General features: G+C 45.6%; 1 protein-coding gene and 1 non-coding gene across 4 annotated transcripts in view; both read left to right on the forward strand.

Moving 5' to 3' along the window:
• LOC144479563 (neurturin-like) overlaps nucleotides 1–16665 on the forward strand; it is a 128349-nt gene that overhangs the window by 52898 nt on the left and 58786 nt on the right. The window lies entirely within an intron of this gene.
• On the forward strand, nucleotides 6566–6684 carry trnal-uaa (transfer RNA leucine (anticodon UAA)). The gene is made up of 2 exons: nucleotides 6566–6603; nucleotides 6639–6684. It is a non-coding gene; the product is annotated as a tRNA-Leu (tRNA).

Consider the following 16665-nt stretch of genomic DNA (forward strand, 5'->3'; position numbering starts at 1 on the left):
CCCACAATACAGTCCAACCGAGGCGTTTTGTGTCATCCTGATTTGCTATGCAGCAAGAAAGAAATCAGGGAGATGGGGGAGACAAAAGAAAGGGGAATCCTTGTTTGCCAGATGTTGGCGCAGTTTGTCAAGTGCTTACTGAAGTCTCTTTCCCTTGCATGAGCAGTCCTCCACACATCTTCAGGTACTCAATAAATGTATCCTCACCTACAGATTTGACCAGTACTACCAGACATCCAAGCATAAGTCTCTTTCTAGGTCTCTTGTTCCCGATTCTATCCCATACACCTCACTCAATACCACTGATCATTCCTTTAACCCTATCCGTGTTGAATTCCATCTTGCCATTCATTGGCCCAATTGCGTCCATTTCCAATCCATTCTCAAAGATGCTTGGAATAATCTAATGGGCAAAATCAGGCTAAATGGAGGCAAAACATTGGGGTTGTACAAACACCGATAGATTAGGTAACTGGAGAATTAGGATGAATTTCAGTGGGTTGAATGGCATTTTCTGATCAATCACCCTTCCTATGCTCTCGAATTCTGGATGTAAGCAAAGATATTTAAATGTAATCACACATTTTTAAAGCTATTTTTCATTTGTTGTCATATCGGTTATAAATTTCTATTTCACAGCTGTTGAGTTCCTCGGTTTTAATTGTAAGATCATACTTTTATGGCACAGCTGTATAGTTTTATATTACAGTAAGTTGTTTATGGCTATGCGATTGAGTTTATAGCATCAGCGTGCTTTATACTAGAAATCCTTTCCGCAAAAGACTTGTATAACTGCGTGCCTAAATTCTCAATGGTGCCAAACACAACATCCATGAGTGGACATTGTTTCCACCACTTATTTCCTCTCTGTTTAGGGGATCCCTTGCAGATGGTTGTGATTGATGTTGCTTGTCCATGATGCTCAGCTTTTGAGTAAATCTCTCATGTATGATAATTAAGGTGGAGTGCTGCAAATTCTGTAGGCTGATAATGGTAAACCCCAAGAGTAGAGTAAGGGTGGCACCTTGGCACAGTGGTTGGCACTGCTGCCTCACACCAACCAGGGACCTGGGTTCGATTCCGGCCTTGGGTGGCTGTCTGTGTGGAGTTTGCACCTTCTCCCAATGTCTGTGTGGATTTCCTCTGGATGCCCTGATTTCCCCTCACAGTCCAAAGATGTGCAAGTTAGGTGGATCGGCCTTGCTAAATTGCTCCTTGTTGTCCAAAGATGTATAGGTTAGGAGGATTAGCCATGGTAAATATGCGGAGTTACGGGAATGGCAGGCAGGGTGGGTCTGGGTAAGATGTTCTTTTGGAGAGTCGTGGAGGTATACAGCACAAAAAAGGCCCTTTGGCCCATTGTATCTGTGCAGGTCAAAGACAAACCATCTAACTATTCTGATCCCATTTCGCAGCACTTAACTACAGCCTTGTATGCCTTGGCATCACAAGTACACAGCTAAATACTTCTTTAAACGTTATGAGGGTCTCTGCCTCCACCATCCTTTCAGGCAGAGAGTTCTAGACTCTTTGCAGACTTGATGGGCTGAATGGCCTCCTTCTGCACTGTAGGGATTCTATGGTTCTCGGTGCTGTTTTGCTCCTACATAACCTACCATCTTGACAAGCAAGATATTCAGAACTGTTTTGATTACCACAAAGGCCATGGGGGGATCATCAATAGATCTACCTGTGGGCTGATGGAGCATGAGCTGCCTTATTGAGCGAGAAGTGGCTCGCCCAAAAGGAAGCAGCCAGCGGGGGTTCTTAAGCCTGTAACTTTACCTGGACTAGAGCTGTAGGTCCTGAGGTGAAGATTACCTGGCTCAGCCACGGGGGCAGCCTTTTCCTTTAGTGCACAATAAATGTTGGTGACAGGAAACTGGTGTTTGGCTGAATTACTGCAAGAACATTGCCTGTAAGGTTGCCAACCTGATCAAATCTTTCCCTCTGCTTGAATTTTGATCGAGTTTACAGGATGTTGTAAGATGTTCGAGGTTGGGATTTTCCAGTTCTTGATAAGATTGATTTGATTTGTTATTGTCACATGTATTAGCATACAGTGAAAAGTATTGTTTCTTGCGCGCTATACAGACCAGAGCATACCATTCATAGAGAAGGAAGCAAGAGAGTGCAGATTGTAGTGTCACAGTCATAGCTAGGGTGTAGAGAAAGATCAACTTAATGCAAGGTAAGTCCATTCAAAAGTCTGACAGCAGCAGGGAAGAAGCTGCTGTTGAGTCAGTTGATACGTGACCTCAGACTTCTGTATCTTTTTCCCAAGAAGGTGGAAGAGAGAATGGCCGGGGTGCATGGGGTCCTTAATTATGCTGGCTGCTTTGACGAGGCAGCAGGAAGTGCAGACAGAGTCAATGGATGGGAGGCTGGTTTGCGTGATGGATTGGGCTACATTCACGATCTTTTGTAGCTTCTTGCGGTCTTGGGCAGAGCAGGAGCCATACCAAGCTGTGATACAACCAGAAAGAATGCTTTCTATGGTGCATCTGTAAAAGTTGGTGAGAGTTGTAGCTGACATGCCAAATTTCCTTAGTCTTCTGAGAAAGTAGAGGCATTGGTGGGCTTTCTTAACTATAGTGTCAGCATGGGGGGACCAGGACAGGTTATTGGTGATCTGGACACCTAAAAACTTGTAGCTCTCGACCCTTTCCACTTTGTCTTGTTGATGTAGACAGGGACATGTTCTCCTTTACGCTTCCTGAAGTCGATGACAATCTCCTTCATTTTGTTGACATTGAGGGAGAGATTATTGTTGCCGCACCAGTTTCACCAGATTCTCTATCTCATTCCTGTACTCTGTCTCGTCATTGTTTGAGATCCGACTCACTACGGTGGTGTCATCAGCAAACTTGAAAATCGAGTTGGAGGGGAATTTGGCCACACACTCATAGGTGTGTAAGGAGTATAGTAGGGGGCTGAGAACACAGCCTTGTGGGGCACTGGTGTGGAGGATGATCGTGGAGGAGGTGTTGTTGCCCATCCTTACTGATTGTGGTCTGTGAGTTAGGAAGTTCAGGATCCAGTCGCAGAGGGAGGTGCCGAGGCCCAGGCCATGGAGTTTGAGATGCATTTCATCAGAATAATGATGTTGAAGGCTGAGCTGTAGTCAATAGATAGGAGTCTGACATAGGTGTCCTTGTTATCTAGGTGTTCCAGGGTTGAGCGCAAAGCTAGGGAGATGGTATCTGCTGTGGACCTGTTGCGGCAGTAGACAAACTATAGTGGTTCCAGGCAGTCCGGGAGGCTGGAATTGATTCGTGCCATGACTAGCCTTTTGAAGCACTTCATAATGAAGGATCTCAGAGCCACCGGACGATAGTCATTAAGGCACGCTGCTTAGTTTTTCTTAGGTACCGGGATGATGGTCATCTTTGTGAAGCAGATAGGGACCTCGGATTGTTGTACAGAGAGGTTGAAGATGTCTGTGAATACAAAGAACAAAGAACAAAGAACAGTACAGCACAGGAAACAGGCCCTTCGGCCCTCCAAGCCTGTGCCGCTCCTTGGTCCAACTAGACCAATCGTTTGTATCCCTCCATTCCCAGGCTGCTCATGTGACTATCCAGGTAAGTCTTAAATGATGTCAGCGTGCCTGCCTCCACCACCCTACTTGGCAGCGCATTCCAGGCCCCCACCACCCTCTGTGTAAAAAACGTCCCTCTGATGTCTGAATACCTCCGCCAGCTGATCTGTGCAGGATCTGAGTGCACGTCCGGGTACCCCATCCGGGCCAGTCGCGTTCTGTGGGTTGACCTTTGAAAAAGCTGCTCTGACATCTGTAATGGTGACCCCAGATACAGGTTCATCCAGGGCTTCCAGGGTGGAGGGCGTGCTCTCGCTGACCTCTTGCTCAAACTGGACGTAGAATGCATTTAGCTCATTAGGAAGGGGTGCGCAGGATGCCTTCATCTTGTAGCCTGTTATGTCTTGCAGACCTTCCCATAGTCGGCGGGGTTTGGTGTGGCTAGCCTGGGACTCTAGGTGGTCCGGTACTGTCTTTTGGCATCTTTGATGGATCTCCTTAGATCGTATCTGGCTTTCTTGTATAGTCATGATGTGGAGATGCCGGTGTTGGACTGGGGTAAATACAGTAAGAGTTTTAACAACACCAGGTAAAAGTCCAACAGGTTTATTTGCTACCAAATAAACCTGTTGGACTTTAACCTGGTGTTGTTAAAACTCTTACTTTCTTGTATAGGTCAAGGTCACCTGACTTGAACGCCTCAGACCTGGACTTCACCAAGCAGTGGATATCCCTGTTCATCCATGATTTCTGGTTGGGGAACACATGGATTTGCTCCTTTGGCACACAGTCTTCTACGCACTTCCTAATGAAGTCCTGCCCTGGTGGGACCCACTGCGGGAGAGGAGGGGAAGCCAGAAGTTCATTGACTTTGGGCAGGATTCCAATGGTGGGTGGGGCCCAAAAGGTCTCATGCAGAAGGGAGAATTTTCTGTGCAGATGTGGTATGTGCTCAAGAGAGAGAGGGTGTGGAAAATTAAGGTGGCACTGAAGGTGCCATTTTAATGGGACCGTTAGTGCACATTCAATAAACATCTACATGAGCATCTTGGGTGGCATACTGGCACAGTGGATAACACTGCTGCCTCACAGTGCCAGGGACCTGTGTTCAATTCTGGCCTCAGGTCACTGTCTGTGCAGTGTCCGCATGTTCTCCCTGTGTCTGCGTGGGTTTCCTCTGGGTGCTCTGGTTTCCTCCCACAGTACAAAGATGTACGGGTTAGGTTGATTGGCCATGCTAAATTGACCCTAGTGTCAGGGGATTAGCAGGATAGATGCATGAGTTGTGAGAATAGGCCCTGGGTGGGATTGTGGTCAGTGCAGACTTGATGGGCCGAGTGGCCTCCTTCTGCACTGTAGGGATTTTATGATTTTCTCTGGAGCAAGCAGATCATGATGTAGCTCAATACTCCAATTCACACTCTCTCTCAACCTCGTGCAACTGAACATACACTAATCAGCAGCAAGGAACCTCAACCTGTACTATTTAAAGGGATCAGCAACTATTTACAGATTAGTTGCTGCTTGTTTTTTTTTATGTGGAGATGCCGGCGTTGGACTGGGGTGGGATCAGTAAGAAGTCTCACAACACCAGGTTAAACTAGCACGAGCTTTCGGGTCGCTGTTCCTTCATCAGGTGAGTGTGGTCTGAGGCACCAGATTTAAGCAGTTTGCGTTGTGGAGTCCTGATGAGTTCTGGTCCCTTTCTAGGGTCATGGGTTCAAATCCCAATCCTGGCACTCACCTGATGAAGGAGCAGCGCTCCGGAAAGCTCATGCTACCAAATAAAACTGTTGGACTTTAACCTGGTGTTGTGAGACTTCTTACTGTCTTTTTTACCCCTCCCTTTTGGTTGTTACAGTGATTAGTGCTTTTCATGGTTTTTTAAAGTTCCAGTAGTCTACAGGGAGAGGTGTGCCAAATTCTGGAGAACCTTTTGCTGAACTCAAAGCTTTTGAATGAAGCAGTTGCTGTCAGATATTGGTGAACTGGTAGGCACTGCCATTGGAATACAACATGGAAATGAGCAGAGGGCACACTGACAAGGGCAAGCTGCTGGAAGAAGGGGCAGACAAGAGTGAGGGGCAGAAGAGCTCTCAGCAGGAAACCATGGTCACCCAGTGTATTCAGGGAGCAATTCTCTGACCTGCACCTCAGTGAGGAATAATGTGTGAGATGCTTCAGTAAGGACTCCCTTAGTTAAAGACTCCCTGCTGCTTACCACAACTGCAGGCTTGGAGCAGGCTGAGGAAGACATAGCCAGTTGCTGTGAAGGTAACTGGTGATGACTATTTAGACGTCTCACTCTGGGCTGGAGATGTTTGAAATGCCTCACATTTTGCAATCCATAAGAAAGGTCGCTGAGGTTCTCTGTTCAAGCAGAGCTCGCTACATTTCATTCCCTCATACCAGAGGGGAGCAGTTGGAATGAGCACACAGCTTTTCCCCATGGTGCAAGTTTACTCTGCAACATGCTGGAATAAAAAAGGGATCCCATTCCCTCAGTGTTAATGTAATTCCTTTATTTAAGAAGGGGGGGGCAAAACATGTCCAGGGTGTGGGAATGGCATTTGAAAATTACTTCTATAAAGTTATTCTTACATGGGATGTGGGCATTGCTGGCGATGCCAGCATTTGTTTGGAGGGCAATTAAGAGTCAAGCGCATTGCTGTGGCTCTGGAGTCACATGTAGTAAGAAGTCTCACAATACCAGGTTGGCATTGTGAGACTCTCCACATCATGGTCACATGTAGGCCAGATCGGGTAAGGATGTCAGATTTCTCTCCCTAAAGGACATTACTGAACCAGATGGTTTTATAACAATTAACGATGATTCCATGGCCACTGTTACTGAGACTGGCTTTCGTTGCAGATTTTCTTTCGATTCATTAGCTGAATTTATGAATTTAATTGATGCCATGGAGTGATTTGAACCCATGTTCCAGAGTGTTAGCCTGGGCATCTGGATTACTCATCCCAGCGACAGTTATCTGTGCAAGGCCACTGAACTTCTTTCTACAAGTTGTCAGGATGGCCGAATGGTCTAAGGCGCCAGACTTAAGCAGTATGTTTGCTTCCCTTGTGGAGTCCTGATGAGTTCTGGTCCCTTTCTAAGGTCATGGGTTCAAATCCCATTCCTGACATTTTTAAAGCATTTAGACAGTTACATGGGTAGGATGGGTATAGAGGGATATGGGCCAAATGCGGGTAATTGGGACAAGCTTAGTGGTTAAAAAAAGGGTGGCATGGATAAGTTGGGCCGAAGAGCCTGTTTCCATGCTGTAAACCTTTAAGACTCCATGATTCTATGATTCTATGACAATGCATTCAAGTCCTTGGAGCTTGACGCCTGGCATTTACTTCCATGGCTGCCTGCTCTCCCTGCCTTTTGACCATGACCTCCTTTGGCCCCACTCCGTCTCCTGCCCCCTCCCAATGATACAGAACATCTCTCCTTCTTTCCAAATACTTCACCAGAATCCCCAGTGCAATGTCTAAAAATATCGGAGCCTACACTCATCCACCCTTATGTCCCCACCTCAATGAAAGTCCCCACTCTCCCATGTTGTACCATTCTTCACTGTTCCTTAAATGGATTAACTTCCTGCCCAACGTCCTCTCACCCTGCCTTGCTCTCAGTCACTCTGAGGTGCAGGCTAGCTTTTAATTGGTGCTGAAAGATATTATTTTGCCTCCCCTGCAGATATGTGCGGCCAAAGAACAGTCCAGTTAGTGTTGGTTACAAGCAGAAATCATTAGGATGAAGAGATATCCCAAAGTTGGCGTGCTGCCTGCATTTCAACCAAAGGGCATGGGTTAATCGCTCATCACAATCCACACGGCATTTTGTGGTGTCCGTCCAATTTAGCACCCTCCATGATTGCTGTGCACCTGTCTGAAATGGCATTTTTCCAAGCTGACTTCCTGTTCCCTTAAATTCTTAAAGACGCATATCCCTTTCTCTTAAAAGTAGCAGTGATATAACAAAATAAAATATTAACCATTGGTGCAAAGCACCAGAGTAGTGACTTTACATCCTGCTATGCTTAAAGCTTGGGGTCTAAATTTAGACCATTGAAAAAGACGAGGTAAATAAGGATAAGCTATTTCCATGGGTTGGAGATTCCAGAACCAGGGAGCATAGGCTAAAAATGAGGGCCAGACCGTTCAGGACTGATGTTAGCAGACACAAAGGGTGGTAGAGGTTTGGAAAACTCTTCCACAAATGGCAAATGATGTTAGATCAGTTGCTAATTTTAAATTTGAGATAGGGTACATTTTTGTTAAGCAAAGGCATTAAGGAATATGGGCCAAAGGCAGATATATGGAGTTAGGCCACAGATCAGCATGATCTCCTTGAATGGCTATTCCTGTTCCTATATTTCTGATCATTTTGCATAGAGAGTGGGGCGGTGTTAATCTGTTAGATGGGGTTTCAGTGGACATAACTTAGTTGTATGACACACAATTGTGGAAATTCCCACATAGCAATGTTTGAGTCTAAAATGAATCTGAGTCACTTTAGTGCGAATGTCCTCAGAATTTACGACAAAATGCAGACTTTGGGTTGTTTTTGCACTAGAAATGAGGAGGAAATTCTAGCTGTTTGCGATGTTCTATGTAGAAATTCCTCACGAGCAGAATGTTGCCTATTCCTTACAGAATGCTTGTGTGGATCTGGGATTGATACATCAGGGTGCAGGGGCTGGGCGAATCACAAAGGGGGTTCTCCCCGATGCTAAACACGCTATGGCCTCTCCCCCATAATGATCCGACCCCAGCGGGATCTGCGCATGAGGGACCTGAGGATCGCAGCCAATGTCTTTTCATTTTGATTTGATTTATTATTGTCACATGTATTGGGATACAATGAAAAGTGTTGTTTCTTGCGCAGTAATACAGACAAAACATATTATTCATAGAGTACATAGGGGAGAAGGAAAGGACAGGGTGCAAAATATACTGTTGCAGTTACGGATGGGACGGAGAGAAAGATCAGCTTAATATATGTTAGGCCCATTCAAAAGTCTCTTGGCAGCAGGGAAGAAGCTGTTCTTGAGTTGGTTGGTACGTGACCTCAGACTTTTGTATCTTTTTTCCGATAGAAGAAGGTGGAAGGGAATATATCCGGGGTGCTTGGGGTCCTTGATTATGCTGGCTGCTTTTCCGTGACAGTGGGAAGTGTAGACGGAGTCAATGGATGGGAGGCTGGTTTGCGTGATGGACTGGGCTACATTCACAATCCTTTATAGTTTTTTGTGGTCTTGGTCAGAGCAGGAGCCATATCAAGTTGTGATACATCCGGATAGGATGCTTTCTGTGGTGCATCTGTAAAAGTTGGTAAGAGTTGTAGTGGACATGCTGAATTTCCTTAGCCTTCTGAGAAAGTAGAGGTGATGGTGGGATTTCTTAACTGTAGCATTGGTGTGGACCAGGACAGGTTGTTGGTAATCTGGACACCTAATGACTTGAAACTCTCGACCATTTCCACTTCATCCCCATTGATGTAGACAGGGGTATGTCCTCCACTATGCTTCCTGAAGCTGATGACTATCTCTATTGTTTTACTGACATTGAGGGAGAGACTTTTGTCATCACACCATTCCATCAGATTTTCTACATCTTTCTTAAATGCACCATAAGATTGAGAAATGTTATTGTAGATGGCCCTTTCTTTAACGAGTTCCACTGTTAGTTTAATTTGGCTGCTTTTCCCCCTGTTTTGCATTGTTTTGTTTGTTCACTGGTTTACTGGGGAGGAGGTGGGGGGGGGGGGGCGTTGTTGAGTCATTGTACCGTATTGTTTGCTCTTTATCTCTCATTGATAGACAATAAAAATAATTAAAAATAAGTACTGGCCTAGCTAGCGATGCCCACATCCCGTAAAATGAATATAAGAAAGTCTAGTGGGAGGCCCTTGAAAATGCCCGGATTCTATATGTAGCAGGAAAACAAACTAAAGACACACTTCAGAATAAATCTGAATACATTTCCGGAGACAAACTTAGAACAAAGCCCTTTGTCTCGAACTGACGTCTCTGTCGATTGTGTCTTGTGCTGGTTCTGGAAGCGTAAGAGGGACAAACAAGCACAAGTGGATTTCAAAAATTTATATTCAGCACAGAAGCAAAATCGCCATGAAATCCCACTTGCTGCCAGATGCAGGGATTGAGCGGCTTCTGATCCGGAGCTTCCTGGACAAGGGCTTGGGATTCTAAGCTGCATGTAGCAGCAATTGAAACCCCATACGTAATTACATGGATATGCGTACAGAACCTTCAGGTCCACCAAGTATAGAGGCAGGAGTAGCGCACATGAGAAACAGCAGACACGGATATCATCAATGCTTCAAACTGACAGTGGCTTGCGTTCATTTGGGTATTACAGTCAATATGGTTGAAGCATCGTTGAGTTTTACCCCACAGTTTTGTGACATTACTATTGAATTTTACTACTGGAGCTTGTTGAAGTTTTATGTCCTTTCCATTGGTTCTCAAAGCCCCCTTATGGATTTGAGCTTTGTAATGTTGTCTGATTTCTTTGTGTTTGAGCGTTTCATAGAATCCTACGTTGCAGAAAGAGGCCATTCGGCCCATTGAGCCTACACCGACAACAGTCCTGCCCAGACCCTTTCCCTGTAACCCTACTTATTTAACCCCCTGACACTAAAGGGCAATTTAACATGGTCAATCAACCGAGCTTGCACATCTTTGGACTGTGGGAGGAAACTGGAGCACCTGGCGGAAACCCACGCAGACACGGGGAGAACGTGCAAACTCCACACAGTCACCCAAGGTTGGAATCAAACCCAGGTCCCTGGCGCTGTGAGGCAACAGTGCTAACCACTGTACCAACCACTTATTGTTCATTGTTGTTGGGATGGCGGTTTATGTTACAATACATTGTTATATGGGCTTTACTTGAGGTTTGGGGCATTATTGGGTTTTACAGTGTAGTGTTGTGGCACTGATATGTTTTACATTCGGGTTTGTGCCATTCTGTGTCTTATTGTGCAGATTTATAGCTGTACAGATTTATGATATGGTTATTGGATTTGTCAGGTTTTATGGCAGTAATGATTTATTGTCCATATTTATGGCATTATTTTGTTTATTAAAACCTGGTTTCATAACTTTATTATTGGGTTCTATAATGGAGCTTTATAATCCAGTTTTATGGCAATATTGTTGGATTTTATAATACGGTTTTATCATCTATGGGGTGAATTTTTCTGGAATTCGTCAAGGGTCGACAGCGAGCGGGGAAAATGGTGAAAAGCCCTCGACATGACTTTCTTCACTGCGTCATCGCGGACTTAGTGTAGAAAACATAAATGAGCGGATCCCGCAATGTAACGCCTCTGATTCACCCCTCAAGCCAGCAATTTAGTCCCTTGAAGATCGGAGCGTCATTTTCAAAGGCTCAGTGCAAAGGAACTCACTGGGAATCCACTCTCCCGTCCCTGCATCCTGACCCCCCCCCGCCCCCTGGCATTGCCCCCAGGCAGTGCCAGGGTAGTGTCCAGATCATTCTCCAGCATGACTCTTTCCCCCCTCAGTGATGCATTCACCTGGGCTCCTCTGGGAGGTCTGCTCGCCAGCTGCACACCTTGGGAGACCAGTTGGCTTTCTTGCTGGTCTGCCCTCACGCTGACATAAATGGGTTTTCTTATGGGGATGGGTGGAGGGGAAGAGGGGGGAAGAGGGAGATGGGGAGGGGGTCGACTCAGGTGTGGAGGCCTGATAACAAGATGATGATGTATTCAAATGATGTTCCCATTGTAGAACATCAGGAAATGTGCCCCGTCTTTGACAGGGGATTGGGAGAAATGGGTCAGATGTTCCACATCTGTATGAAATGTGACTTGGGACATCTCGCGAGACATTCATCTCCTGTTGCCAAACCCGCCTGACAAGATCAGGAGTGGAAAATCCTGCCTATATTTCTGACATCACTGTTGGGTTTTATTATCTGGGTTTTATAACATTACCGTTGGGTTTTATAATCTGGGTTTTATAACATTATTGTTGTGTTTTATTAACTGGGTTTTATAACATTACTGTTGGGTTTTATAATCAGGGTTTAGGGCGTTAAAATAGGGTTTTATAGCCCTGTTTTATGGCATTGCCTTTGGGGTTTATCATCTGTTTTTATGACATTACTGTTGGGTTTTATAAACTGGTTTTAGGGTATCGGAATCGGCTTTTACAGTTCTGTTTTTATTATGCTGCGATTGGGTTTTATGGTCCAGTTTTATGACATTACCGTTGTGTTTTATCGTTTAGTTTATGGCATTGCTGTTGAGTGTTACTGTACAAGTTATTGTATTAATGAGTTTTACTGTACAGTTTTATGGCATTGTTGGATGACAGTAGATTTTTGTGTCAGCAGTGCCTCTGCATGTTGTAGTGGTTTCATATTGTTGGGTTTTATAGTACAGTTTTATGACATTCCTGCTGCGTTTAATAATTTATTTTGATGTCATTGTTGGAGACAAGTTTCTATCAATGCCATTGTTCCAGGAATGGGCAGCTTTAAGTTCTCATTGATCGGAATTTTTCCATGGTTGCCTCCTATTTAACCTGGTGTTGTGAGACTTCCTACTGTGCCTCCTATTTCCCAGGCTTTTCCTTGCCCTTCCCGATGTATGTAACCCTTTCCAACTCTATCGGCCTCCAGAATGCTGCAGCCTTCCAATTCTGGCCTCTTGAGCATCCCTGCTTTCCTTTGACTGCTATCGGAGGCTGTACCTTGAGCTGCATAGGCTCCCAAATTCTGGAATTACCTAACCCGCTTTGCTTGTCCGCTCTTCTCTCTATATTTACAATGTTCCCTGCAACTGATCTCTTTGACCAAGTCATCCATCCTAAAATCTCCTTTGGCTTAATGTTAAGTACCCGCGAAGCGCCCTGGAGCCTTTTACAATATTATGAAGCAGTATAAATGCAAGTTGTTGAGAGAAAATGGTCCTTTGCATTTATTGCATGTTGTGTTGTGGTGAATCCTAGGCGCAAATCCATGTCCTGCCACTCCGTGGTGCTGTGTCACCAGGCCACACTGCTGGCTTACATTTTGGATAATGAATGAGAGATACAGTCGCAAAATAAACAGACCAATTTACACTAGCTCGAGTGTGAATTCATAGTTCTGGAGCCAACAGGGATCTATGTTCGGGGTCTGCTGGTAATGGCTGACAAGAAGGTTACCAGTGCAGGACTCCCAGCTTCCCCCATTGTTGTGTGCTCAACGGTGGTTCATCTCTGCTGCATCAGCAGAGATTGAATTAGCTGCTGCGTTCTGGAACACAGAGTAATTCTTCTCACTTCTGTAGAAGGAGTAAGTCCAAGCCTCACTCCAGGACTGATTGCATTTCAGGGCAGTAATGAGTTTCGGCTTTCAGATAAACACATTAATCTGAGGCCCTGGGCAGAATTTTCGCAGAGTGTGGCACACCATCTTGTTAGGCACATAGAACAAAAATTCCAAGGGGTGGGCCCTATGACGTCAGAGCCCACCCTGCCAGCATTTTAGGTTACGAAAGATTGGGGCACCATTTCTAAAGGGCGTCCTGATACAAAAAACATTAAAAATACAACCTCTGCCCAGGCACCATCCATCTGGACACCCCCGGACACCATACAGAAAGCTGCTCCCCCACACCGCCCCACAGAAACAGCCCTCCCATGGAACACCTTGCCCATGGAACCACCCCCACAGCACTGCCCACTGGCACTGAACTCTTGCACTGTCTGAAGCAGTCTCGGGGGCAGTGCCCAGACATGACCCACTCTCTCCTGAGCCAAGCACTCACCTGACCTCCTATGGCGGTTGTGAATGCTGTGGGAGACGTGTTGTGATTCAGGTCAGCATGCCCTCACACCAACGTGAATGGACAATCTAACGGGGAGGGGGGTCTATCAGGTGGAATGGCATGATAACGATAATTAAATGTATGAACGTTGGGATTCCTGTTATGTCACTGGTGGGGGGGTGGGTGGGGGGGGGGGGGGGTGCAGGGACAATTAGAACGGGAAATCCCACTGGCATAAACACGTTTTGGCACTCCTGTGACATTTCTTGCTCCGTCTGCTGATCCCACAACCACCCCCCCCGCCCCCCTCCGAAACCAGGAGCACAACAAACTGTCCCCCCTTGCTCCTCCTCCCCCAAAATCAGGAGCAGAACAGTCACTCCACTCCCCCAAAAACAGGAGCAAAAACCTCCCCGCTCCACCTTGTCTGCTGCCTGCCTGTCTAGATGTATGTCACCTTCAATTAATGATGTGGAGATGCCGGCGTTGGACTGGGGTGAACACAGTAAGAGTTTTAACAACACCAGGTTAAAGTCCAACAGGTTTATTTGGTAGCAAATACCATTAGCTTTCGGAGCACTGCTCCTTCGTCAGATGGAGTGGAAATCTGCTCTCAAACAGGGCACAGAGACACAAAATCAAATTACAGAGTACTGATTAGAATGCGAATCTCTACAACCAACCAGGTCTTAAAGATACAGACAATGAAATGGTTGGCTGTAGAGATTCGCATTCTAATCAGTATTCTGTAACTTGATTTTGTGTCTCTGTGCCCTGTTTGAGAGCAGATTTCCACTCCATCTGACGAAGGAGCAGCGCTCCGAAAGTTAATGGTATTTGCTACTAAATAAACCTGTTGGACTTTAACCCGGTGTTGTTAAAACTCTTACTACCTTCAATTAAAACAGAGTGTTCTCCCATATGCTAGCCAGCAAACAATCCTTTCCAAAATCCAAACACATGGGTCTGAATTCTCCGGCTGGTCACACCCTGCCGCCACTGCCAGCGAGAACGGAGAATGTGGCGCTCAGCCAAGTCTCCCATTCATTGCAGCGGGACCGGAGAATCCCAGCTGCAGGCGAGGCCGGATAATCCAGCCCAATTAACTGATCGTTCATTCACTTGCTGTTTGTGGGAGTTTGCATTGCAGAAATTGACTGCTGCACTTGCCCACACAATACCAAATGACTCAGGAGAGGGGGGGCAATTCTAATCTAACCTGCCTGGTCGCAAACTGACAGGAACAGATTGGGCCTCCATTTCATACGCTGGACAACTTTACTTTCTAACCTATGTCTGCATGAAACAAGTGCCATTATGTCTCAGGATTCGATCCCGGTGGAACAGGGCCTCCTACATGCAATCAATGGCAATCACCTACGGCAATTAATCAAGAGAGAAAACAACCTTTTCCTTGGCCACCTCTTGGATTGGGTGCCACAGTTATGTAAAAAAATGCAGGCAGATCGCCCAGAGGATGTTAATGCCCAAACTAATTTTCTTTTCTTTAGATTGCCAACTACACACATGGAAAAATACTTTAAAATTAGGATAGCACACAGAATAGAGACGTTAATAATGACATTGTTCAGAATAACATGTTTAAACTTCTCTCTAAAAACATCTCTTTAAGTACCTTCAGTAATGTTTTTACTTGGGGATGTCAGCTACTCTGAGAAGCTTTGGTTTTGATTTACTGTTCTATCTCGAGCTATCGCTCAGTTAACAGCTAATTCACAAGATTCTACAGGCTAAGGGAATTCAAAACAATCTCCAAGTGCTGTTTGCTTCTGACCCGCACATCACTCCGCAGCTAAAGCTGATGAGCACTTCCCTATTCTAAAGTATTTGAGCAGACAGCAATTAAAAGGTGGGTCACCTCAGCCTTTATTTTAAATAATTAAGCATTGTGGCCATACAGAACAAAACATGGCTTCACCACAGTAGAATAACACATTGTACATTAGATGGTTTAATGCTCTTATCCTTCTGAAATGGAGCAATGTCTAGCTTGTGAGCATCAGTGTCATAGAATCATAGAATCCCTACAGTGCAGAAGGAGGCCATTCGGCCCATCGAGCCTTCACCAACAATCCCATCCAGACCCTATCCCCATAACCCCATGTATTTATCCTGTTCATCTCCTGACACTAAGAGGGCAATTTAGCATGGCCAGTCAACCTAACCTACACCTCTTTGGAGTGTGGGAGGAAACCAGAGCACCCGGAGGAAACCCACGCAAGAGGGTGTGTGTGTGCGCGAGTCAGTCTGATGCCTAACTAGACAATACCTCTCACTCTCCCCCCGCCCCCCATCATTGCCATCTATCTGCCTTTGCCCTCACACCTCTCCCCAGCACCAGTGTCTTTCCCCTGCTTATCCCCAAGTAGTCATGATGTAGGAGATGCCGGCGTTGGACTGGGGTAAACACAGTAAGAGTTTTAACAACACCAGGTTAAAGTCCAACAGGTTTATTTGGTAGCAAATGCCATTGCTAATGCCATTGTTAAAACTCTTACTGTGGTTATCCCCAAGTAAACATCATCTGTTGCTTTCTCCTGCTATGTTCTTCACTGTTCTCTGAACCTTTTTCTGCCCCATTTGACCAGGGTACCCAGAACACTATGGCCAGCAGCAGCTGGTTCTTCTGTTTTGGTTAAAGTGTGAAGTGCTCCGTTGCAATATTTGCTGATGATCCGACAAATTCCATAAGTACCACTTGTTGAGTTCCAACTGTGGACCTCAAAGTGACCAGGGGAAGAGAGAGCCATCAATCTCTCCAGTTGTCCTTTCATTGACCTTGGTAGACCCTGTCACCACTTTGCTAGTAAATCATGGACCCCAATACCCCATCTCTGCATTCCTTCACCACAAGATGGTGTTATTGTGGGACTAAGTGCTGGTTTACCTCCTAAGTATCCCATACCCTGAAAACAGCCCTTCAATTTCTCCCAGATTTTTGGTACCCTCTTCTAAGTTCTTCCAAAGATCCTATAGCTCCATGATCCTGCATCCCATTCCATGTTGTCTCAGACCCTCACATTCCCACCCAGCCCTGGCCTCTTCAGTACTAATACATCCAAACCAGGATTGCCAATGGCAATATGTCCAAATTCCGACACCACATCCCAGCAGCAGCTGACCAGCACTACAGCACTTTTACACAACCATTCATACTGACTATCAGTCTAACAAGCTTCCTCCTACTATGCCTAAGAACTCCTGTCTAATCCTGCCAGAGCTCACTGCCCTGTTGTAGTGTTTCTATTGCCCAGAGACTCTGAACTCTATCAAATTACACGAATTCTATACC

The sequence above is a fragment of the Mustelus asterias genome, chromosome 26 (assembly GCF_964213995.1).
Source record: "Mustelus asterias chromosome 26, sMusAst1.hap1.1, whole genome shotgun sequence".
NCBI lineage: Eukaryota > Metazoa > Chordata > Chondrichthyes > Carcharhiniformes > Triakidae > Mustelus > Mustelus asterias.